This window comes from Pinus tabuliformis, chromosome 3_2 (assembly GCF_031772625.1).
Source record: "Pinus tabuliformis cultivar Carrire ecotype Pingquan chromosome 3_2, CPIR1, whole genome shotgun sequence".
NCBI classification, from domain to species: Eukaryota; Viridiplantae; Streptophyta; class Pinopsida; order Pinales; family Pinaceae; genus Pinus; species Pinus tabuliformis.
The window spans coordinates 1198917896-1198945503 of record NC_142302.1 but is presented as its reverse complement, the minus strand read 5'-3'; positions in this window follow the sequence as shown (position 1 = coordinate 1198945503).

Genomic DNA, 27608 nt, shown 5'->3' with positions numbered 1-27608 from the left:
GTGACACTACAATTTGGCTCTGCACGTGCCTTGGTCCCACAACAACTTTCCTTAGCTGCTTGCAGCTACACTCAACTCACATTCTCACTACCTCCTCATAGTGAGCTTAGCTATGACACTCATATGTCGCCATGTTCTCATCTCGTGTCTCCTATCCACCTTGTGTAGACCTTATCCCCTTTGTCTACTTATTGTGGTGTTGTGCTCTCCACTTAGCCACCTGATAGATGTGTCGTCCACTCTAACCAAACCCTAAAATGCACTTGGCTCATGACTCAGATTCTCTGGTAGCTAGTCCACCCTTCTATGAGGCCTTGGAATGACTCTTTTAACAGCCTGTGGCAATTGTTGGTTTCCTTGGAGCTTATCGGACCTATGTGTTGTCTACCTCATTTGCACGTTGTTGGTGGATCTTCCTACCCCCGTACTCTATGTTCTTAGTTTTCGGATGGGTGTGGCTTGCTACCGTAGCTGTTAGTTTCCTTGGTGGTCCCAATTCTCTTTTGGTTCAACTGACTTGTGGTGCCTCGATTGACTAGCTTCAACAACACTTTATCAACCACTCTAATCCTATGTTTGTTTTCCTCTGAACCGCCCCAATGTTGTTCTGTAAACCTTCCTACCAGTCTGTCGACACTCGCAGGTCTAACAACCACAAGTTGTCAACCATTACGGCTTGCGGCCCAACCACCTCCTCTCTCTTTTTTTAAATTTTCCTTTTAAAAGCAATCCCCCCCCCACCCCACCCCTCCCCACAAGAAAAAACAATATATCTCTCTCTAACTCAATCCAAAATATTTTTGGCCCCTAAAGAAATTTCACTTTAGGGAATTGTATGGTCGCTTTACTTCAGCCTCCTTAAAAAAATACCCCTTGTACAATCATGACCAAACAATCAGAGAATGCACACTGAACACAACAAAACTTGGACTTTACATTGCCAGGGAATGATTTTTATACATGCATGATGAAGTTTCTAGATTATCAGTGGAAATAGCTTCTTCGGGAAGCTATCTGAACTCTCGAGACTTCCCCCAAAACTCTCTAGAATAAACTAACCTTCCTACCTAATGCATTTAATGTAGAAGGGGGTTGGAATTAATGTTTTCCAACACTCCCCCTTAATTCCAACCATAAGATAAACACACAAAATACACTATAGCACAATACATAAGACACAAACATACTCTTAATTAACACGTTTGTCGGTCTAAGTATCAGCTAGGCTTACAACATAATTTGGATTTTGTACAACACATAACTTACTTCTACAAAACTCAAATTTGGCCTTCCCAAGAGGCTTAGTGAATATGTGAGCTACATTCTCATTTGTATTACAATATATTAAGTCAATTTCCTTTGATTGGACCTTTTCTCTTACAAAATGATATTGTGTGTCTATATGCTTTGACCTTGCATGACATACAGGATTGTTCGCCAATTTGATGGTGCTTTGATTATCACATCTGATCATTGTAGGTTCTTGTTGACCTTCACAAACATTTTCAAGTATTCTTTTGAGCCATATTGCTTCACAGGTGGCACTGCGTAATGCTTTATACTCTACTTCAGTTGTTGACAAGGAAATAGTTGGTTGTTTCTTACCGCTCCATGATATAGTTCCTGATCCCATATTTGAACACATATCCAGTGGTGGATTTCCTGTCATCTGGATTTTCGGCCCAGTCAGAATCAGAATGACCTGTCAATTCAACATTACAATCATTAGTATATTCAATACCAAAATTAATAGTTCCCTTTAAATATCGAAGGACCCTTTTTGTAGCTATCCAATGTATTTCACGAGGCTTAGCCATGAATTTACTAAGTATGCTTACTACATAACCAATGTCTAGTCGAGTGGTAGTGAGATAATTTAGACTTCCCACTGATTGTCGATACAATGTTCCATTCACCTCTTTTGTTCTGTCATCACTTCTCAATTTGATATTTTGTTCTAGTGGAGTACACATTGGTTTACTGATGTAGGAGCATGAGAGTTGGAGGAAAAATCTTCAAATTTATTCCAAAAACACAAAAAAAAAAATCTACAAAATAGGAGTGGGATCCTTTAGCCATCAATTTCCATGTTTTTCTAGCTTAACATAGTGATAGAATATAGGACTAAATCATGTTGTAATAAATGTTAAATAGATAAGCTGTAGTGGAGGTTATCGAGCAGAATACCTCGTTGAACAAATAGGATTAGTTAAGCAAATTGGAGGTTCTCGAGGAGGATGTTCCGCTGAACTGAAAGTTGTATTACATTAAGCCTCTATTTTAGGGATTTGGTTGTTAATACGAACCAATATAAATGTAATTTGGATGCTATGGTAATGGGATTTTGACCGCATACTATTATCGCATATTTTTCAAAGGAAGAGGGGACTTTTCTCTATGTATTCTTCGATCTCGGAGACATGGTGACCTCTGAAAAACCTTTTTGTGCATATGAACTATGTTTGCATGTTAACTGGTATTTATGCGTATATTGGTTTCGGTTCTTTTCTTCTGAGTCTTATTAATGGTGATTCAGCCTTGTTTTCTAGTTAATATTTGATTTTAAGTCTATTAGTATTTTTTTCCTTTGTATTAGCATGCTCTGTTTCCCTTTTAAGCATCGTTGAGTTCTGCAGGCGGAAACTCTATTTTACATTGGAAAACTGTAAAAACCCTTAGTCAGAATTAAGTTCCAGACGTGAAACCTTATTAATTTTGGCCAATACCCTTTTGGGTCCATAACCATTATCGCATCATTGTGTTGAAGTGAGGAGAGACTAACCCTTTGGAGCATCGAAATCCGATAGTGTGATACTATTGGATCTGAAATGTTATAGAGGAGGGCTTATTGTATATCAGGTTCACAATAAGGGTCGCATCGCAAGCCTTTAATGGGAAGGCTTAGCGTATCAGAATCGTCGATTGCGATTGCCGACGATAGCCACGTGTTATATCGCATCGGGGTTATTGGAGTCTTATGTGTGTTCCGTTCTTTGGAACTGCCGATAGCGATTGTGATAGTGTATTATGTGTTATTCCATTTCTTTGGAATAAAGCCGCTGACAGTGTATTATGTGTTATTCCATTTCTTTGGAATAAAGCCCCGTTGACTGTGTATTTTGCGTATTAATGTTAATTCCATTAAAAAAATCCCTGCGATAGTGTATATTATAATTCCTATGGAATTACGGTTCCGATAGAGTTAAAGAGGCTCTATGAGATAAATTGTGCCCGATAACCAGAGTTGGGGTGATTAAACGGGAAAGAGTGGTGATTTTAGGGGAAAAGGGAAATTTATGAATAGTCTGTCTAAACAATAGATGACTGATACTCCAATATAGGAAACAGAAGGAACTCCACTAGAATTAGAAGAAATTATATCAGGTTTTGGTCGTTTGTCTATATCGCCTGCACCCAGGCCACCATTAGTGGTATCAGAGCCAGGTTTTGACACTGAATTGAATCTTAGAAGCAGAAGAAGGAAGGTTAATATGGCTTTCAGAGTTGGACGAGGATGTGGTAGAAGAGGACGGCCTGTTGCAAATGCTGAAGTGATGGAAGTTGTGCAACAGATGCAAGCAAGATTAGAGGCATTAACAGCAGGGAGAAATATAGATGATGGGGATGTTAGTGAGCCTGAGGTTGAAGCTGGAGAAGAGGAGGAAGCTATAGAAATTACTCCTGAGATGAGATTCTTCCAGTCAGTGTTGAGATCCACAGCTAGGCTGAAGACTAAGGTTTCAATATATGAAGGAGGATTGAATCCAAAAGAATTGATAGACTAGATTAATGGCATGGAGAAATTCTTTGACTATGAAGAAACAAAAGATGAGAAGAAAGTAAAGTTTGTTGTCACCAAGCTAAAAGGCCATGCAGCGCTTTGGTGGGATGGTGTGCAGGCAGAAAGAAAGAGACTTGGCAAGCAACCTATCAAAATTGGAGCAGGATGGTAGCAAAGCTAAGTGGTAAGTTCTACCAAGTAATTATCAGCAAACCTTGTTCAGACAAATGCAGAATCTTAGATAGAGGTCTATGACAGTGAAAGAATACATAAAGGAATTCTATAAGGTAAGCATAAGAGCTAGACAAACTCAGGATACAGATGAGAAGGTGGCTAGATATGTGAATGGTCTTAGGATGGACATTCAACATGAGATAAGTGTATTGTCTCCTAAAACAGTAGAGAAAGCTTATCAGATGGTACTGAAAGCTGAAGAAAAACTCGTAAGCAAGCAGTCTGCCAGAGGCAGAGGCGCTTTCCGAGGAAGGGGAAGTCAAGGTGGTAGAGGAAGATCTACAGCACCTAAAGATGGAGCTAGCAGCAGCTCAACCCAGCATGGTGATGTAAGTGGCAGAGGCAGTTTTTCTAGAGGAATAGGAGGCAGAGGAAGAGGAAAAGAAGTAAGATGTTACAGGTGTAACAAACTGGGACATAGAGCTTTTGAGTGCAAAGAATGTAGGAACAAGCCAGAGGAATGCAATTGTTGCTCTAGTTGAGGGAGAAGCAACAGCAACAGCAATGGCAAAAGAAGAAAATATACTAGAGAGAGGAGAATCTTTGGTAATCATTAAAATTTTACTCAAGCTAGCAAAGGAGATAGCTGAACCATCACAAAGAAAGACCTAGTTTAGAACAGTGTGTAAGGTTCAAGGAAAATGTTGTCAGATGATCATTGATAGTGGCAGCACTGATAATTTGGTCTCTACAGAGGTGGTGGAGAAATTGAAGCTGAAGACAAAGAAACATCGAACACCTTACAAGGTGTCATGGTTACAAAAGGGACCTCACCTGTTAGTAAATGAACAGTGTGAAGTGGAATTGCAGTTGGGAAAATATAAGGACAAAATTGTATGTGATGTGATGCCAATGTATGTGTGTCACATATTTCTTGGAAGACCTTGGCAATATGGCAGAGGAGCTATGCATGATGGAAAGAGAAACACCTACAAGTTTGGTCCTATGGAAGAAGAAGATGCATCAGGAAAGAAGACTGATCCAAAAACTCTGTTATTGGGAGGAAAGGAATACTTGCAGCAGATTGAAGAGAATGAGGTAAATTTTGCTATAATTTGCAAGCCCAAGGTAATAATGACTTCCACTAAAGTTTCTGATTTACCCATTGAAATTCAAGAAATGTTGGACAACTATTGTGATATCATTGTTGATGATTTGCCTAATGAGTTGCCACCCATTAGAAGAATCAACCATCATATAGATTTGATTCCTAGAGCAAGTCTACCTAACAAAGCAGCTTATAGAATGACTCCTACAGAAAATGAAGAGGTTAGGAAGCAGGGGCAAGAACTGCTTGATAAAGGGTTGATCAGAGAAAGCTTGAGTCCTTGTGCAGTACCAACAGTGTTGAGTCTAAAGAAAGATGGAGGCTGGAGAATGTGTACTGATTCAAGAGACATCAATAAAATCACAATTAGGTACAGATTTCCTTTACCTAGAATTGAAGGTTTAATGGATTGCTTGAGTGGAGCAAAGTATTTTTCAAAACTAGATCTTAAAAGTTGGTATCGTCAGATAAGGATAAGAGAAGGGGAGGAGTGGAAAACTGCTTTTAAGACAAATGAGGGATTGTATGAGTGGAGAGTAATGCCTTTTGGGTTGTCAAATGCACTACTACGTTTATGAGACTCATGAATGAAGTTATTAAATAATTCATTGGTAAATTTGTGATAATATATCTGGACGATGTATTAGTTTACAGCAAGTCTAAAGAGGAGCACATGAGACATCTGAATTATGTCTTACAAAGGCTACAACAAGAGAAATTATTGTTGAATTTGAAGAAGTGTTCATTCATGAAAGAAGAGCTAGTGTACTTGGGTTTTGTTGTCTCTGCTAAAGGGCTGAAGATGGATCCAGAAAAGATCAAAGCAATCACGGAGTGGCCTTCACCTAAAAGTGTTTTTGAGGTAAGAAGTTTTCATGGTCTTGCTAGTTTTTATAGAAAATTCATAAAGAATTTTAGTAAGATCAATGCACCTATTATTGAGACCATAAAGAAGGATAAACAACCATTTAGATGGACTACTGAAGCAGGAAAGAATTTTCAGCTGTTGAAGAAAAAAATCATTGAAAAGCCTATTTTGGTTCTACCTGATTTTAATAAACCTTTCCAAGTGAAGTGTGATGCCAACAAAGAAGCTATTGGAGGTGTTTTAAGTTAGGAAGATAGACCTATAGCTTATTTTAGTGAAAAGCTGAATGATTCCAGAAAGAATTATTCTTCTTATGATAAGGAGTTCTACGCAGTTGTTGTTGAGTCCCAAACCTGCACTTCCCTATATAACCTTTCAGCCTTCTTTTTCCATTTACTTCATCCACCAAGCTGTCAAATCGTTGCATATTAGTCTAAAAAGAGCTTATGAAATGGTTTCCTAACTATGTTTATGACTATTGTTTGATTTAGATTTTTGTTCAAGCAGTTGCGGAAACTTGTCACTTTCCACAGCCAGCCCAAGTTTCCGCAGCCATTTTGTTAAAAGCTATGCTACAGGTGTCCAATGGAGAAACCGGCCACATGGGTAAGCTGCAAGTGACGTGTACATGGAGTGTGTCCCCTCAGTTCAACCAAATCACTCATAAACGGTCGTGGTCAACGACGGTTAAAGGAAGGGCCAAATGAGGAGTTTTGCGGTGGCACGGCTCTGTTTTGCCCACGTGAAGGTTTGCGTGGCACGATCCTTAGTTTCCGGAGGTACTGGCACACCTGTATAACAGCCCATGAACTGAATCGAGCAGCCACCACTCCATGGATTCAACTGTCATGATGACCATCACGCTAGATCTCAGGTCAAGGAGATTTACGTGTCTCTTGGCAGCATAAAATCTAGGAATTAGTTGCAGCACCTTTACTTATAAATAACGCGTTGATATACGCTGGATAGTTAGTTTTTGAAATGTAATTTTGACTGTTGTTATCAGCCCACTGTACTGTGCTTCACTTTGTTTTATTGCTGCACTTTAAATACATGAGAAGACAGCATTCCTGAATCTGATTTGTGACTAAGTGATTGACTGGCCGAGGTTGCAGAGGGCCCCTGTACACCAAAGCTTTGTATAGTTTCTTACTTGCTTTCATTTACTGTTTTTAAATCATTGCTTGTATATATATTGCGTTGTTCTGATGTTCATTGCTGTCCAAATTTCCTTTATGTTTTCTTTTTAGCTGATCAGTGCTTCTTTTACAGGTTTTTGTAGGTAGCCCGGGTATATTTACATATTTTTTATAACTACTGACATGAGATCATCTTGTCCTTTCTGCTGATTTTCATTTCCTGGGTTTAATTCTAGCACTGTCATTTTTCAAGTTGTGTTTTTCTTATTTACTTTTCTGCTACTTAGACATCATATTACTCATCTGTTTATGATTTCCTTTCTATAGTCAAGCGACTCTATTAGTAAGGAATCAGAATATTACTTATTGTAGTATGATTTAGTTTGCTTTCCTGCAAGTTAGAGATTGGATTACTTATGTCATTTTCAAGAGTTGAAATATGAATGAGTAGTTAAATCTTAGTTTCCTTTTATGTAATTTAATTTCCTGCAATTTAGATATCATATTACTCAGCTTGTTTATGATTACTTCCTATTGATGGAGTGAGTCGAAAGGTGAAGGGTCAGAACGGGGGTTGAAGTAGTGTGATTTAGTTTGCTTTGCTTTCAGTCTTTGAGTTGCTTTAAGTTCAGTTTTTACTTTCTTTTTCATACAGCAGTAAGGATACTGGGCCACTGTCACTAGTTCACTGTTTTGGTACATTTATTTCCTTTTGAGAATTGATTTCATTACAGTTAGTTTGGAACTTTCTTTTTGAAAACTTTTAAGTTTGGAAAATCACTGTAGAAATCACCATCACCATCCATACTTAACTTTCAATTTCGCCATCACACACTAGGGAATCCATAGAAGATAAACCCAAAAACAAACTAAAAAAACTCAAAAACGACAAAAGACTAAGAAAATGGTTATCTTGTACATATAGTACACCTCACTTCACCAGTTTACGAATCCCGGATTGACATTTTAATTAGAAATTTAGGACACACTAAATTGACCAAACATTTTTGTGCCGTTGCCGGGGAAGTGAAACTAGGTAGCCAATTTCTCAAAAAAAAAAAAATAATAAAAAAAAAAATTCAAGGAAGGAAAATTGATAACCTCTCAAAGTATGCTCTCCTCTTGCACTTAGCGTGACTTGGAGGATCAGAAAAGAGAAAGTTATTGGTTTAATAGTTTCTTGAGTATGCTCTCTTCTTGCACCTAGAGTGACCTGGAAGATCAGAAAGAGAATTATTAGCCTGACTTGAAGAAAAATAAAAAGGACATGCATAGAGCAAGAGATTCTAGAGGAAGGTTTTTAGCTAGAGCCAAGAGTTCGATTTTCACAACTCCATCTACTTCAAGGAATAGACAAGAGACACCTCCATCATCTCCAACCCACAGTCCTAGCCCTAGGATTCCTGGAATTCAAGAGGCAGTAGTTGAATTAGGAGACTCTTCCACACCATCCATCGAATATGAATTAGGAAAAGATCCTTTCTTTCCTTCTACAGGGAGACACATTGTAATTGAAGAAGTAGAATCACCTGAGGAAGAAGAGGGAGAAATTCCTCCTCGTTCACCATTAGTAGAGGAACCAGAGGACTCTGAAATCTCTGAGGAAGCTATCATGACAGAGGAGGTAGTTAATGGATTTGGTAGAGGTAGAGGTAGAGGAGGGGGAGGAGGAAACAATGGAGGAGGTAGAGGTAACAATTGGGGAAACAGGGATGGAGATAACTCATTCGGATTTCCTATAGTCGATGAGGATTCTCGAGCAACAATGAAAAATATTTCACCATCTGTCCTCCCAAACTTTCATGGGTTAAGAAATGAAGATCCTGAAACATTTCTATTTGAGTTTGAGGTCGTGTGTCGAACTTATGATTATCTGGAAGACTCTCAAAAACTCAAACTGTTTCCTTCAACATTGAAAGGAGCTGCTTTGAAATGGTTCATGGGATTACTCACTCAATCCATTAGGACTTGGAATGATATGAAACAAACATTTTTGGATAGATACCTGGACTATTGTATGCCCACCAATCACAAGGATGAAGTATTTAAAATGGTGCAAAGAGAAGATGAAAACTTGGAGGATTTACTTGAAAGATTCCAATACAACCTGAAAAGAGCAAAAATGAGTAACTTAGATGAGGAAACCCTGAAAGCCCTTCTATTAAAAGCCATTAGAGATGAATGGATAGATATTTTGAACATGATGGGAAAAGGAGACATATCTCAACTTCCACTTCATGATATAGCAGAACTACGTGTCCATCTCTCAAGAGGAAAATCTAAAACTGGAAAAGGGCCTAGAGATCCTTCTCTCATCAGAGCAAACAAATCTGCAATTGGATCAGTAAGTAGGGCCAAGATTGGCAATATGCTTGATGAATTCAAAACTGATATCTTAGGGAGTCTCAGTGAGCAACTAGACACTCTTAAGATACACAATAAGCAGAAAGCAGAAGCTGAAGCTTTGGCCATCTTTTGCCCAAAATGTAGAAAGAAACATGCTCTAAGGGAATGTCCCTTGGATGCAAAAGTTGCAGAAACATGTGTGATTTGTTCAGAGAATCATGAGACCAAGGATTGTCCTTCAATTCCTGGGCTCAAAGCTGTCTTCCAAGAAGATCCAAATACAATTGAGTCTCTCGGTTTTGTTGCAAGGAGACTTGGTAGGGGCAACAAAACCAAGGGTTTAACAACTCTATGAACTTCCAAACCCCACCAAATTGGAATCCTTGGCAACAACCTTGGTCCCAACCTCAAAATCCTTTTCAATCATGGGTACAAGGCATGCAAAATCCTTATGGGAGATTTTCTCAATTTTATCAATATCCTCCATCTTTTCAAAACCAACAAGCTCCACAACTTCCAAATCAAAATCCACAGCTATCATTGCCATTTCAACAACAACAACCTTCTCAATAGAATTCAAATTCTCAACTCTTGCTTCCATTCCAACAGAAGTCAAATCAACTTCCTTCCCAGCCATTGCCAAACCCCAATAATAAAAACCCTCAAAATGCTTACATGGTAGAAGGTCAAAAATTTCCTACCTATATGATTGTTCCTCTCAATGATGTACAACTCAGATCTGGTAGAGTTTTATATAAACCTTCTATAGATGCCCAAAAGCAAAGCATTTATGAGGAAGATTCTCTTGAAGCCAATAAAGGTTCTGAAGCATCTCTTCAAAACCCAAGCACTCAGAAAGAAAAAGAAAAAGAGCTAACCCCCACAACTCCTATAGTTGAGCAACCTGCATCTTCATCCACACCTCCTTTTCCTGAAAGATTACAAATTGACAAAGGGGTGGAAAAACAAATCTTGTTGCCTGACTATGATTTTCTAGATGAATTGAAGAATGTCTGTATCAAGATTCCCTTGTTACAAGCCATTAGAGAGATTCCTATTCTAGCAAAAACAATAAAGGAGTTGAGTCTTAAAAGACCAGGAAGGAAACCTAGAGATACAAGAAGAATCCACCTGGTAGGAAAAATTGCAGATATCATGATGGGAAAAATTACTATGCAGAAGTATGTAGATCCCGGTAGTCCAATTGTCAAAACACATATCAATGGGGTAGAAATTCCAAATACTTTGATTGATTTAGGGGCTGCTATCAACATTATGAGTAGACAGACTATGGAACAGCTGAAACTTCCTAATCTTCTTTTTACACCTACTTTACTGCAACTTGCAGATCGATCAATTATCAAACCAGATGGTGTATTAGAAGACATTTCGGTCTCCTTAGACTCTTGGGAATATCCAGTAGATTTCATGATTTTAACTCCCAAGAGTAATTTAGGAGGACACCCTCTCATCTTAGGAAGACCTTGGCTAGCCACAGCTGATGCTTTCATTAGTTGTAGGTATGGGGATATGTATATTTCTGATGGTAATTCGACAAAGAAATTCAATCTGTATCCTCCAACAAAAGCAATTACAAAAACAGGAGATAATGAGTGGGTTGATGATGAGGATACTATACAACCTGTCTTTACCATTTCTGAAGTCAGTGAAGATAGTCAAATTTTGAACACATTAGAAAACTTTGAAACATCTTCAGAATATGACCACACACAATTTCAGTTAGATTCTGACATTGAGTATCTATCATCTAGACAAATGTCTCTTTTCTCTATGGAAGAGTTTGGTAGTTCCGCCATTGAAATCTTTCCAGGTAAAACATTGAATATCAACAAAAAGTTGGAAAGATCACTACAGGAAGAACTAACCAAAATCTTGCAAAAACATTCTACTGCATTTGCATGGGAATATACTGATATGAAAGGTATTGACCCTAAGACTTGCATTCATCACATCTACATTGAGGAAAACAATAGACCAATCAGACAACCTCAGAGAAGGATGAATCCAAACCTTAGGGAGATAGTGAAAGAAGAGCTCCAAAAACTACTCAATGTAAACTTCATTTATCCAATTTCAGATAGCCGATGGGTTTCTCCTTTGGTTATAGTACCTAAAAAAAATGGTAAATGGAGGGTATGCATTGATTACAGGGAATTGAACAAAGCAACTTTGAAGGATCACTTTCCTTTACCCTTTATCGATCAAGTATTAGATACTTTAGCAGGCAAAAAGTATTTTTCATTTTTGGATGGTTTTAGTGGCCATAATCAGATTCAGGTAGCACCTGAAGATCAGGATAAGACCACATTTACCTGTCCATGGGGAACTTTTGCTTACCGAGTACTTCCTTTTGGATTATGTAATGCACCCGCAACATTTCAAAGGGTAGTACTAGGAATCTTTTCTGATCTAATCCATGATTGTGTAGAGGTTTATATGGATGATTTTACAGTTTATGGTAATTCGTTTGAAGAGGCATTAGAGAATTTGGAAAAAGTCCTTATAAGATGTAAAGAAACAAACCTATCATTGAGTCATGAAAAATGCTTTATGATGTTTACTGAAGGGATTGTTTTAGGACATCATATTTAAGGGGATGGGATTAAAGTTGATAGATCAAAAGTTGAAGTCATCTCCAAGTTGCCTATTCCAAATTGTCAAAAAGATGTTAAAAGTTTTCTTGGATTTACTGGATACTATAGAAGATTTATTGAAAACTTCACCAAAATAGCTTCTCCACTCTTCAAATTACTTACAAAAGACTGTGAATTCAAATGGGATCCTGATTGTCAATATGCATTTGAAACTTTGAAAACAAGAATATCTGAAGCACCCATTTTGAGAGGGCCAAATTGGAAACTTCCTTTCCATATTTCCACAGATGCTTCAAATACAGCTCTAGGAGTTGTGTTGGGACAAAAGGATTTAGTTCCTTATGCCATTTACTACACCAGTAAAAATTTGACTCCCACCGAGTTAAACTATACTGTGACTGAAAAAGATTCTTAGCTATTGTTCATGCAATCAATAAGTTTAGACATTATATAACAGGCTATGAAACTTTTGTCCATACTGATCATTCTGCAATTAGATATCTCATGAATAAACCTGTTACTAATGGCAGAGTTACAAGATGGCTCTTACTTTTACAAGAATTCAATATTACTGTGTTGGATAGACCAGGGAAACAAAATATAGTAGCTGATTTCTTGTCTAGAATCCAAAATACTAATGAAGATTCTCCTGTAGAGGATAAGTTTCCAGATGAGTATTTATTTGCAGTAACTACTAAGACTCCTTGGTATGCAGATATTGCTAACTATTTTGTTACAGGAAAGCTACCTCCACATTTATTTCCTGGTGAAAAAAGAAGAATTATTCAGGAGAGTTCAAGTTATTCATGGATTTCTAATGAATTGTTTAAAACAGGGCTAGATTGTGTGATCAAAAGATGTGTTCGGGAAGATGAAATGCCTGACATCCTCAAGGCATGTCATGATGAACCATGCGATGGACACTTTGCTGACAAAAGGACGGCCTATAAAATCCTTTCTTTAGGATATTATTGGCCTTCCCTTTTCAAAGATGCAAAACAATATGTCAGAAGGTGTGACAGCTGCCAAAGAGTTGGGAGACCGACTCTTTCAAATGAAATGCCATTACAACCACAGGTACTCATCGAACCCTTTGAAAAATGGGCTTTAGATTTCATTGGACCCATTAATCCACCATCTAAACAAAAAAAGTATATATTGGTATGCACTGATTATGTCACTAAATGGGTAGAAGCCAAAGCATTGCCTTCTGCCACTGAAAATTCAGTTGTTCAATTTCTTTTTGAGGATATTTTTACTCGTTTTGGTGTCCCAAGAGAAATTGTGACAGATCAGGGAAGTCAATTTACATCTAACTTGATGGAGAAGCTGATGGAAGAATACAAAATCAAGCACAGAAAATCTACTCCTTACCATCCGCAAGCAAATGGCTAAGTGGAGTCTACAAACAAAGTTCTTGAGAGCATCATCACCAAAATTGTTCATCTACATAGAAAAGATTGGGCAGAAAGGCTTCCTGAAGCCTTATGGGCCTACAGAACTACATGGAGGAATACAACAGGACATTCTCCCTATGAACTTGTTTATGGGAAAGAAGTCCTACTCCCCATTGAGTTTCAAGTCAAGACTTTTAAGATGGCAGTCCAGTTGGGGATGAATCTATCAGAAGCCCAAAAGCACAGAATGGAGCAGCTGAAAGAGCTAGATGAGATCAGACAAGAAGCAATTTTAAGGACTGATCTAGTTCAACATCAAAGAGCTAAGTGGCATGACAGATACATCAAAGAGAGAAAGTTTCAAGAGGGGGATTGGGCATTACTGTTTGATTCCAAGTTCAAAGACTTTAAAGGTAAATTTCAGACCCATTGGCTTGGGCCATATGAAATTGACAAATTCTTTAACAATGGATCGGTAAGAATCAATACCATTGATGAATTCCGTATTTCTCTTATTGTGAATGGCCACCGATTGAAAATTTATCATAAGCCACTCTCAAAAGAAGAATTTGTCAAGATGTTCCAAGAGAATTCTGCAATAAGGTTGGTGGAGAAGAATTCTTCTTCCCCACCAACCTAGCCTTTGTTCTTTCAGTTAAAAAAAATAAAAATAAATAAATAAATTGTATAAGCCTGAAAACCAATCATAGATTGGCAGTCTTATACAGAAAATATAGAGTGAAAATCAAGGACACTTGACACTCTATATTTTCCAAAAAAAAAAATCTCCTCTCCTTCTCTTTCCATCTTCACTCCACCTCATTTGCCATTCCACTCCATCTCCATCTCATTCACATTTTCTCTTCACTTCACTCCGCTTCATTTTCATTCCATTCCACTCATTTCATTTTCATTTCATCAATAAAAGTTCCTTTCAGGACTATTTTCACTCAGTTAGTTCTTTTCTAACTATATTTGTTCAGCTAAGTGGGTGCTGTCCCAGTTTCCGCAGCTGGAAGCAGTTTCCGCAGCCAAAAACAGTTTCCGCAGCCAGAAACGATTTCCGCAGCTACCACCACTCTGTTTTTCAAATTCACAGTCAAAATGTTAGTACAAAAATCATGAAAATGCAGGTGTAAGTGAGAAAATGCCATGAAGACATGGAGCATCTCCAAGACATCAAGAAAGAACAGTTGATTAAAAGCTATGAGTAAGAAATGACAAAGTTTCTAAAGGTATGAGCAATTTTTTTTATCAAATAGCAATTAAAGTCATGATTATGCATAGTTATCAAACCATAAAAAGTTCTACTATGTGAAATGATTCAATATGATAGCTCCATTACCCACTCCTATCCCACGATATTACTCCATACACCATGCATTCATTTCTTAACGGTCTCATGATGGGTTTTCGGGTTTAAACTCAAGTTGACTGCACTTTCATTTTCCACCTGCGCTCATAAGATGTGACCAATCCCTTTACGGCTCTTCTCCACCGTATTCCCCGCAGCCATCTATCAAAACGTGTGATCTCCCGTACGCAGTCGTTAATTCAAAAAAAAAAAAAGATCTCGCCTCCACTACCGTTCACTTACCATTTCATTTAAGATCTTCCTTTTTCATACACACGCATTTCAATTTGTGAACTCATTCACTACTGCTTATCCTCTGTTCCGCCTATAATCTGAGGCATTTTCGTTACCTGCTATCGATTGCAGCCATTGCATTTTACCATAAACCCTGCAACCGAGCTACTTCCCTCTGCCAAAATCCTCATACGCAATTACATCCTCAGTTGAAATCTAAAACAGAGAAAGGAATGGGAAAACTACTAAGGGCAGAACCAGAAGGACCGAAATATCTAGAAGGTTACCCTCAAGCCAAGGATTTACTGAAGAAAGCCAAATGGTTACGCTTCATTCAAAAGTTTAAAGGCTATAACAAAGAAGTAACCAAGGCTTTTGCACGGTTTTTCGATGGTCAAAAGGTGGAGATTGGAGATTTGAAGCTCATGGTGACCGAAACAACAGTAGCAGTTGCCACAGGCTTACCTCAAGAAGGTGAGAGATGGTTCAAAAATAAAAGCGTGGATGAACAGGCATGGAGAATTATGCTAAGAAACCCAGGTATGGACACCACTGTGTTTACTAAAGGAATTCCTATTCATGCATTGAAGGAAGAATGGGCTAGTCTGTTGTTAGTTATCCAAAAATTTGTCACTTGTGAAGGACGCTTTGGTTCGATGTACATGTACCATGCTAGACTGTTGATGAATTTCTTAGAGAATCAAACTCTTAATTTGCCTTATTTCTTACTATTGAGTTTGAAGAAGATGAGTATTACAGTCCAAAAACACATAGGCAATATAGACCCTCGTCTATACCATCATGGACTTATAAAAATTCTTATTGAAGACCAACTAAAGAAAAACAAAGATACATGGGAACAATTCTTGATAAGAAACTACTTCCAAGAGCCATTTGAGGCCTCTGAAAGTAGTACACCAAAGACACCAAGAAAAAGTAGGAGAAGAGAAAAGAGCACCATAGTCCAAGACTCCCCTACTACAGAAACTCAAGAAATTGGTCAAAAAGAAGAAAAAGACAAAACTAAGACAAGAAACAGAAGAAAGAAAAAGGCAAAAGGACCATCCAAGAAGTCTACCAATCACCTGAGCCATCCATAGAGGAAGATTATCAACCACTATCAGAAAGATTAGTACATCTTCAGGCTGCTGCTATAGCAAAGAAAAAGGAAAAAGGAAAACAGAGTATACAAGAAAAGAGTACTAGTCCACCATACTTAAGGAGAAGCACAAGGTTAAGAGGAAAAGGGAGTAAAACACAAATAAAACGGCCCCACTTCATTGACTTGGGTGGAGAGACACCTGAGAAAACTCCAGCTGGCCGTAGTCCACCTCGTCCTCAGCCAAGCATTGAAACCAGTCCTCCACATGATGAAAGCCCTTCTCGGCCAGAGCTAGAGAGCAGTGCTCCTCCTCCACCAGATTTTGAACTCAGTCCAAGAAAGACACCTGAAGTAGATCCCAATCAACAGGAAGTATATGACTACTTGGAATCATTAGAAAAATCAGCTGCAGGTCCAAGTACCACTCTGCCACCAGATGCACAAGTTCAGTCCTTAAAACAGGAGGTATTTGAATTAGAGGTCCTAAACATGCATATCAAGCAGGAAAATGAAGCACTCAAAGAGCAGAGCAAAGTAGATAAAATTATTCATGATAACGCTATGCTCCATTTAGGACTATGGCAAAAGAAAAACAAGAAACTGAAGAAAAAGTGAAAAAAGTTGAGCAGAGCATTGATCAATCTCAAGTTCAGATGTCTAATAAGGAAACCAAGAATGGTGGTAGCACCAAAGAAGAAGAAAAGAGGGCTAGATGTCCTAGTAGAAGCATCAGAACATATGGATTAGAGAGAAGTGACTAAATTTTGGTTGCATGAGGACATGCAACACCTTCACAGTGGGGGTATGTTGAGTCCCAAACCTGCACTTCCCTATATACCCTTTCAGCCTTCTTTTTCCATTTACTTCATCCACCAAACTGTCAAATCGTTGCATATTAGTCTAAAAGGAGCTTATGAAATGGTTTCCTAACTATGTTTATGACTGTTGTTTGATTTAGATTTTTGTTCAAGCAGCTGCGGAAACTTGTCACTTTCTGCAGCCAGCCCAAGTTTCCACAGCCATTTTGTTAAAAGCTATGCTACAGGTGTCCAATGGAGAAACCGGCCACATGGGTAAGCTGCAAGTGACGTGTACATGGAGTGTGTCCCCTCAGTTCAGCCAAATCACTCATAAACGGTCGTGGTCAACGACGGTCAAAGGAAGGGCCAAATGAGGAGTTTTGCGGTGGCACGGCTCTGTTTTGCCCACGTGAAGGTTTGCGTGGCACGATCCTTAGTTTTCGGAGGTACTGGCACACCTGTAGAGCAGCCCGTGAACTGAATCGAGTAGCCACCACTCCATGGATTCAACTGTCATGATGACCATCACGCTAGATCTCAGGTCAAGGAGATTTACGTGTCTCTTGGCAGCATAAAATCTAGGAATTAGTTGCAGCACCTTTACTTATAAATAACGCGTTGATATATGCTGGATAGTTAGCTTTTGAAATGTAATTTTGATTGTTGTTATCAGCCCACTGTACTGTGCTTCACTTTGTTTTATTACTACACTTTAAATACATGAGAAGACAACATTCCTGAATCTGATTTGTGACTAAGTGATTGACTGGCCGAGGTTGCAGAGGGCCCCTGTACACCAAAGCTTTGTATAGTTTCTTACTTGCTTTCATTTACTGTTTTTAAATCATTGCTTGTATATATATTGCGTTTTTCTGATGTTCATTGCTGTCCATATTTCCTTTATGTTTTCTTTTCAGCTGATCAGTGCTTCTTTTACAGGTTTTTGTAGGTAGCCCGGGCAAATTTACATATTTTTTATAACTACTGACATGAGATCATCTTGTCCTTTCTGCTGATTTTCATTTCCTGAGTTTAATTCCAGCACTGTCATTTTTCAAGTTGTGTTTTGCTTATTTACTTTTCTGCTACTTAGACATCATATTACTCATCTGTTTATGATTTCCTTTCTATAGTCAAGCGACTCTATTAGTAAGGAATCATAATATTACTTATTGTAGTATGATTTAGTTTGCTTTCCTGCAAGTTAGAGATTAGATTACTTATGTCATTTTCAAGAGTTGAAATATGAATGAGTAGTTAAATCTTAGTTTCCTTTTATGCAATTTAATTTCCTGCAATTTAGATATCATATTACTCAGCTTGTTTATGATTACTTCCTATAGATGGAGTGAGTCGAAAGGTGAAGGGTCAGAACGGGGGTTGAAGTAGTGTGATTTAGTTTGCTTTGCTTTCAGTCTTTGAGTTGCTTTAAGTTCAGTTTTTACTTTCTTTTTCATACAGCAGTAAGGATACTGGGCCATTGTCACTAGTTCACTGTTTTGGTACATTTATTTCCTTTTGAGAATTGATTTCATCACAGTCAGTTTGGAATTTTCTTTTTGAAAGCTTTTAAGTTTGGAAAATCACTGTAGAAATCACCATCACCATCCATACTTAACTTTCAATTTCGCCATCACACACTAGGGAATCCATAGAAGATAAACCCAAAAACAAACTAAAAAAAAAACTCAAAAACGACAAAAGACTAAGAAAATGGTTATCTTGTACATATAGTACACCTCACTTCATCAGTTTACGAATCCCAGATTGACATTTTAATTAGCAATTTAGGACACACTAAATTGACCAAACAGTTGTGCAGTCATTGAAGAAGTGGAGACATTATCTAATGTCAAAGGAATTCATCCTTTATTCAGATAACCATGCATTACAGTATATCATGCAGATCAAAACTTAGCCAGAAACATGCTAAATGGGTAGAGTATCTTCAAGGTTTCCATTTTGTCTTGAAACATATAAATGCCCAATCAAATAAAGTTACAGATGCCTTAAGTAGGAGAAATATCTTACTTCAAGAGAGTCAAATTCAAGTGTTAGGTTTTGATTTTCTTAAAGAATTATATGAGACAGATTCAGATTTTAAAGAGGCATTTGAAGCTTGTAAGAATCATGTTTTGATGGATAAGAGTAAATGGTTGGATTATTTCTTACAAGATGGACTGTTGTTTAAGAGAAATCAGTTGTGCATACCAAACTGTTCTATGAGGGAGAATTTAATCAAAGAAAAACATAGTGGAGGACTTGCAAGACATTTTGGTATAGAGAAGACTTATGAACAGTTGAACAGATTTTATTTCTGGCCAAAAATGAGATCTGATGTGGAAAAGTATGTGAGAACTTGTAAAATCTATCAATATGCAAAGGGAAGAAGCCAAAACACAGGTTTGTATGTTCCATTACCAATTCCAGATAGGCCTTGGGATATGGTAAGTATGGATTTTGTTTTGGGCTTACCAAAGACTCAAAGAGGTAATGATTCAATTTTTGTTGTAGTGGACATATTTTCAAAAATGGCACATTTTATTCCATGCTATAAAACTAGTGATGCTACTCACATTGCTAATTTGTTTTTCAAGGAGATAGTAAGATTGCATGGGTTGCCTAAGAGTATTGTCTCAGACAAAGATTCCAAATTTGTTGGACATTTCTGGAGAACACTATGGAAGAAATTGGGAACTAAACTGAGTTTCAGTTCTGCCTATCATCCACAAACTGATGGACAGACTGAAGTTGTGAACAGGAGTTTGGGCAATCTTTTAAGAAGTCTTACTGCAGAACATCCAAAACAATGGGATCAAGTGTTGGCACAAGCTGAATATGCATATAATGACTCACCTAACAGGAGTACAGGACAAATTCCATTCCATATTGTTTATGGAATGCACCCAAGAGGAGTATCTGAGTTGAGAAACTTGGGAAAAGATGAGATGAGAAGTGCAGAGGGAGAAGATTTTGCTTCAAAAATGCAAGCAATACATGAACAAGTGAAACAACAGCTGCAGGATAGCAACATCAAGTACAAGACCAGAGCAGACATGAGAAGAAGAGAGGTGAACTTTGAAGTTGGAGATTTGGTATTAGCACACCTCAGAAAGGAAAGATTTCCAAAAAGGGAGTATAATAAATTAAATTTCAAGAAAATTGGACCATGCAGAGTATTAAGGAAGTTTTCTGCAAATGCATATAAGATTGAATTACCCCCTGATGTTAGAATATCCCCAATTTTCAATGTTGCTGACCTGTACAAGTATGAAGTGAAACTGCAGATGATACAACATAAGATCAAGAGATACAAGAGATTGACTGGGTAAAACAGTTACCTACAGCAAAAGAATTACAGCCAGAAAAGATTTTGGACAAGAAAGTGTTCAAGAAGACCAGAGGACATGAGTACTTTCAGTATTTGGTAAAATGGAAGGATCAACCAACTGCTGAAGCTACTTGGGTAACAAAAAGCATGCTACAGAAGCTAGGCAATTTTGTAGAAGAGCTCATGGACAGGAGCCCATGAAGAATTTTGTCCTCAGGAGTCTGATGCAGGAGCATGAGACTTGGAGGGAAAATATTCAAATTTATTCCATAAACACAAAAAAAATCTCCAAGCAAAGGAGTGGGATCCTTTAGCCATCAATTTCCATGTTTTTCTAGCTTAACATAGTGATAGAATATAGGACTAAATCATGTTGTAATAAATGTTAAATAGATAAGCTATAGTGGAGGTTCTCGAGGAGAATACCTCATTGAACAGATAGGATTAGTTAAGCAAAGTGGAGGTTCTCGAGGAGGATGTTTTGTTGAACTGATAGTTGTATTAAATTAAGCCTCTGTTTTAGGGATCTAGTTGTTAATATGAACCAGTATAAATGTAATTTGGATGCTATAGTAATGGGATTTTGATCGCTAACTATTATCGCATATTTCTCAAAGGAAGAGGGGACTTTTCTCTGTGTATTGGTCGATCTCGGAGGCGTGGTGACCTCTGAAAAATCTTTCTGTGCATCTGAACTATGTTTGCCTGTTAATTGGTATTTATGCGTATATTGGTTTTAGTTCTTTTCTTCTGAGTCTTATTAATGGTGATTCAGCCTTGTTTTCCAGTTAATATCTGATTTAAGTCTATTGGTATGTTTTTCCTTTATATTTGCATGCTTTGTTTCCCTTTTAAGCATCATTGAGTTCCGCAAGCGGAAACTCTGTTTTACACTGGGAAACTATAAAAACCCTTAGTCAGAATTAAGTTCCAAACGTGTAACCTTATTAATTTTGGCCAATACCCTTTTGGGTCTGTAACCATTATCGCATCGTTGTGTTGAAGTGAGGAGAGACTAACCCTTTGGAGCGCCGAAATCTGATAGTGTGATACTATCGGATCCGAAATGTTATAGAGGAGGGCTTATTGTATATCGGGTCCGCAATAAGGGTCGCATCGCAAGCCTTTAACAGGAAGGCTTAGCGTATCAAAATCACCGATTGCGATTGCCGACGATAGCCACGTGTTATATCGCATCGGGGTTATCAGAGTGTGATGTGTGTTCCGTTCTTTGGAACTGCCGATAGCGATTGCGACAGTGTATTATGTGTTATTCCATTTCTTTGGAATAAAGCCACCGACAGTGTACTATGTGTTATTCCATTTCTTTGGAATAAAGCCCCGTCGACTGTGTATTTTGCGTATTAACGTTAATTCCATTAAAAAAAGCCCTGCGATAGTGTATATTATAATTCCTATGGAATTACGGTTCCGATAGAGTTAAAGAGGCTCTATGAGATAAATTGTGCCCGATAACCAGAGTTGGGGTGATTAAAGGGGAAAGAGTGGTGATTTTAGGGGAAAAGGGAAATTTATGAATAGTCTATCTAAAAAATAGATGACTGATACTCCAGTACAGGAAACAAAGGGAACTCCACCAGAATTAAGAAATTATATCAGGTTTTGGCCGTTTGCCTATATTGCCTGCACCCAGGCCACCATTTACACCCATTGATATGAAATCTCTTTAGTACCTCGTTTGTATATTTGCTTTGTGTGATTAAATTCCTTCCATCATCTCTCCGTACTTCAAGACCTATACAATAGTGCATCTGTCCAAGATCCTTCATCTCAAATCCCTGGGATAATTTCCTTTTTATATCCCAAATCAATTTATCAGCACTCCCTATTATTATTAGATCATCAGCATATATAGAGATTAATACTATATCTCCATTTCTATCTATCTTGACATACAAATTAGGATCATTTTTGCTTTTGTTAAATCCTTGCTGAAAGAAGAATTTATTGATTTTCTCATACCAAGATCTAGGTGCATGTTTTAGTCCATATAAGGCCTTTTTTAACTTGCATACAAGATGTTCTTGTCCCATTTTTACAAATCGTTCTGGTTGAACAAGATAAATATATTCTTTTAAGTCCCCATTTAGAAAAGTTGACTTCACATCTGATTGTTGTAGCTTCCAATCATATTTAGTGGCCAATGCTATCATTATTCTGATTGTATTCATTTTCGCAACCAAAGCAAAGGTATGTTCATAATATATACCTTCCTTTTGTGAGTAACCTTTTGCAACCAATATTGCCTTATACTTGTCTATGCTACCATCTGCATTAAGTTTTGTCATGTACAACCATTTTGATCCTATAGGAACTTTATTTTCAAGTAATTCTGTTAATTCCCAAGTTTCATTTTTCATTATAGAGTCATATTCTTCTTTCATAACTTCCATCCATTCTTTATGATTTTTATCTTGTTCATAATTTAAAGGCTCAAAAATAGTCATTACTTGAGACATTAAAGCATAATCTTTATACCTAATAGGGGTTTGAGTTTGATGTGTTGACCTTCTTAGAGGTTCATTACACTGTGGAGTACCTTCTCCTCTTCTTCTTCTCTGTGGAGTGCCTTCATCACTTCTTTGTGGACTTTGACTTCTTGAAATGTCTTCAGTAATGTCCATGTTTTCTTGAGCTTAAGATGATCCCACAACATCTTCTTCCTTAAAGCTATCATGAGGAGGTTGCCATACATTATGTTCATCTTCTTTTATTTGTTTATCTACATGCTCTTGAAATATAACATCTCTACTTGCAAAGACCTTGTGAGTACTTGGATCATACATTTTATATGCTTTTTTATTAGTACAATGTCCAATAAAAATGCATTTAATAGATTTAGAATCTAATTTTCTCCTATCCTCTTTAGGAATATGAGCAAAGATTTTGCATCCAGATATCCTTAAATGACTAACTTTAGGTTTAAAACCATAAAATGCTTCAAATGGTGTTTTGTGCTCTAGATACTTTGTAGGGCTTCTATTTTTGAGGTATATAGATGTATTAATGGTTTCAGCCCAAAAACTATTAGAAAGTCTTTTAATTTTTAACATACTACGAGCACATTCAACTAATGTTCTATTCTTTTTCTCAGCTACTCCATTTTGTTGAGGTGTATGTGGTACTGTAAATTGTTGCATAATTCCATTTTGGTTGCAATATTTGACAAAAGCTCCTGAAGTGTACTCACCACCTTTATCTGATCGAAGAACTTTAATGCTCTTTCCTGTTTGCTTTTCAACCATACTCTTGAATTCTTTAAAGTATTTAAACACGTCACTTTTGTTTCTTATAAAGTACACCCAAGTGTATCTAGTGTTATCATCAATAAATATAAGAAAGTAATATGCTCCAACAAGTGACTTAGTTTGCATTGGAACACATACATCAATATGCACTAGTTCAAGTATTTCACGTTTTTTTCTATTTTGATGCACATGAAATTCTTCCCTATGTTGTTTTCCTAGTGCACAACCTTCAAATTCAAAGTGTCCACCCTTAATATTTCGAAGGCCTTCTACCATCAATGTCTTTTGTAGTAATAATAGGCCATTATGATTCAAGTGTCCATACCTTTGATGCCAAAGCTCTATATTTGACATGCCTGTTGATGCCAAAGCTTGATGCCCATTCATCATTACATCCAACTTGTATAATCCTCCAACTTTCATTCCTTTTGCAACAACCTTGTAGTTGTCTTGCACATCCTTTACCAAACAATGTGATTTCACAAATTCAACTTTTAAATGCTCACCTATAATAATAGAGGCTAGAATTAAGTTCTTCTTTATTCTTGGAACATACACCACATTTTGAATTTGTTTTTCTTGTCCATTAGGCATCATAACACTTATATCACCATATCCTTTAATTTCATGTGATTTATTATCTCTTAAATATATGTGTGCACCATTATCAACCTCATGATAAGTATTAAACCAATCTCTTTTGCATGATATGTGGATTGATGCATTAGAATCTATAAACCAAGCATTATCATCATCGATTTCTGCTGATAAAGAAACATTGGACACAAACAATTTAAGATTGCTAAAATCATGACTGATTGCTTCATCTCTGTCAACATAATTTCCTTAATGCCTTCTTTGTTTAAATGGACCAAACCTTATTTTCATGCAATTCTTAGCAAAATGACCAGGTTTTCCATAGTAATAACGCACATCATCTCTACTTGATTTTCCATTTGTCCTTGGTAAAGGTGTACCTTGAAATGATTTTACCTGTGGCTTTTTGCCTTTATTTTTCTCCCACTGTTTGCCTTTGAAGGAATGCTTCCCTTTAGCCATCAATGCTAAATTTGAATTGGGAGATTTTTGTTTAAGACTTCTTATCCGCTCTTCTTCCTGCATAAGTATACCTACCAACTCTTCAAATGTAGAAGCCTTCTCTCTAGCTTAAAGACCAGTGATAAACATTTGATATTCATCAAGAATTACATTTAATGTCACAATAACCAAGTTTGTACTAGATATTGTTTTACCAATGTCACCTAATTTATCCTTTAGATCCTTAATTATAGAAATAAAATTACTGACACTTTCATTTTCTTCCATCTTAATTGAAAGAAGCTTACTTTTTAAATACAATATTTGATTTGTAGTCTTCTTCTCATACAATTTTTTGAGAGTGTCCCATGTCTTCTTGGATGTTTTTCACTCTCTAATGTGTTGAATAATGTTGTCCTTAACACACATCTGCAAAAGCACATTTGCTTTGTTTTCTCGTCGTTCCCAATTTTGAATTGCAACATCTGTGGCTTGAGGAGGCACTGGATTGACTTCAGCTCCAGACACAATCATCCATATATTGTAGCCTTCCATCAAAGTCTGCAACTTAAACTTCCAATTTGCATAGTTTTCACCATCTAGCTTGTTAGAGTTAGATAAATAAGATTCTGCTACATTAGCCATGATACTAATCTTATGAATCGTTCAATCACTAAAAACCAATAACTTTAATGACTCCTTAATCACAAATATAATTCCTTAAACACAAGTCATAAAGTTATATTAAACTTCACAACTCAAAAATATTATTGAACAATATGTCTCCCTCCTCCTTTTTAAGTTATATATATAATTAATCTTTTTTATTCCATAATCACCAATTTCATCATATAGCCTTCAATCTTTCAAGAGTCTTTCTAAAATAACAACACCAATTTAAAAAAAGGTTAGGAGGCCAATCATTAATCAACACCCCACAACACTTTTCACTTAGTTGAAATTTAACCACAAATTTATTTTTATGACCAAAATTTACTTTTTACTAAGTTGGAAAGTTCCAAGAACTTAAAACCCAAACAAAACAACCGCCACAAACTACTCTTCACTTAGAAAAGCTATTTTCACCTTAAATAACCCCAATTTGTAAAATATGCACATTTAAAACTTCATTTCAGAGTGCCCACTGAATGCAAATCAGAGTTTTACACACCGAAAACTTAATTTCACAGTGCCCACTGAACGTAGTCAAGAATACCAACAAATGATGCCTTGTTCACCAGAAATACTACACCCAATGTTAGCCAAAGCTTTCCCCACTTGTTCATGCACACACAGAACGATAATTCCAGTAACAGAATGAAGAAAAAAAAAATTCCCAAACTTTTCAATATTCTCCACAAAAAAATGAGTAAATAAAAAATCTCTTGTACCAAAAGCTCACCCCACTAGCTTGTCTTGGGGTTCCAGCAACTCCTTAGAAATATTTGGCTCCGTTTCTTTGACAACAGACGACTCCCTCCAGCAAGCCTCACAAACCATACTGCCTCCCTAATCATCCTCAACACGAGCAGATTTCTCCACACTATTTGCACACAAAGACTACACAACGACTACACAATTGTTTCTCCCACACTGGCTGCACACAACATGCTCAACACGCAACCTCACGCCAATACGCTCTCCACCAAAGCTTAATTATTTTGTTGCACACAGACACTATGCAACACCCTAAATGATCTCACACTCTGATTGCTCACAGAGGAAAAAGGCTCACACTCTCACCTCACTCTAATGCCAAATCAGGGAACACACACTGAACACAACAACACTTGGACTTTACATTGCCAACGAATGGTTTTTATACATGCTTGATGAAGTTTTTGGATTTTCGGTGGCAATAAATTCTTCAGGAAGCTATCTAAACTTTCAAGACTTCCTCCTGAACTCTCCAGAAGAAACTAGGCTTCCTTGGCCTCGACCTCTAGTACGAACTTGACACCTGTGATTTAGAGATAAATTTTCTTTAGAGTTTATGCTCTCATACCATGTTATTTTTCTTACTATAGCAATCAAGTAATTAGTCCCAAGTAGAATTACATCCACTGAATAAAAACACAACTAGGGTATTAACCAAAATAATTACATAAAAAGCAAATTTTCCAATCTAAATAATATAAATAACACATATTTTGCCCAATCCGAGTTCTTCATTAAGATCTAAACTTATTCAAGCTCCTTTCCTAGGAAAATGGCCTCACTGAGGAATCTGTATTGAGTGGCCTTGTTGAACCCTCTTGGGGAACTCACTTACATTATGGAATTGTTTTGGGGCTCTAAGCTCTTGATTTAGCCCATATTTTCTTTGGATGCTCATTTTGAGTCATTGACTACCTAGATCTATTTAGGAATGTGTAATTGGGGACCCTCTAGGCTAAACCTTCCTTAGCCCTTTATGGTTTCTTATTGTTAAGTGAATCGTAACTTTTTGGGGCTATATCACATACATGGATTGTGGTTCGTAGAGCATTGTGTGTACTCTATAGAAATCACTCATGGTATGCATTGAGAAACCAACAACACATATTTAAAACACACAATATGATTGTTTCGTACAAAGCTGATCTAGGTGGATATTGGCGGCCACCCACATATTCCACTTAGACCCCCACCGTTATTTCTTTCAGTTTTTCAGTTTCCTTATTTGTAGCACAATTTACTATTTTTGGCAGTTTTTCAGGTCATGAACTTTCGGAGCCGTTTTGAGGCCCTTAATGACGTTTTTTGGGAAAACTTGGACCAACATTGGTCATGGACGATGTTGGTCATTCAAAAGTTGTATTCTTCAGATAAATCTTTCTAATGAGGTATTGTGCGTGTCAAACGAAGATCATATGCCAAAGTTACAACCCTCGGGAAGTTGATGTACCAATTTACCCAAACGGGGCCCATAGTTTGGCGCTTCATCTCCTAGGGTTAGGTTTTTGGATGTTTAGGGTTTTCCATTGTTTCTCAATAATATATTAGGCCTTTAAGCCTCATTGTAACACAGTTCAGAGGCATGTAGCCACCACATCTCTTCTCAAAGATAAGC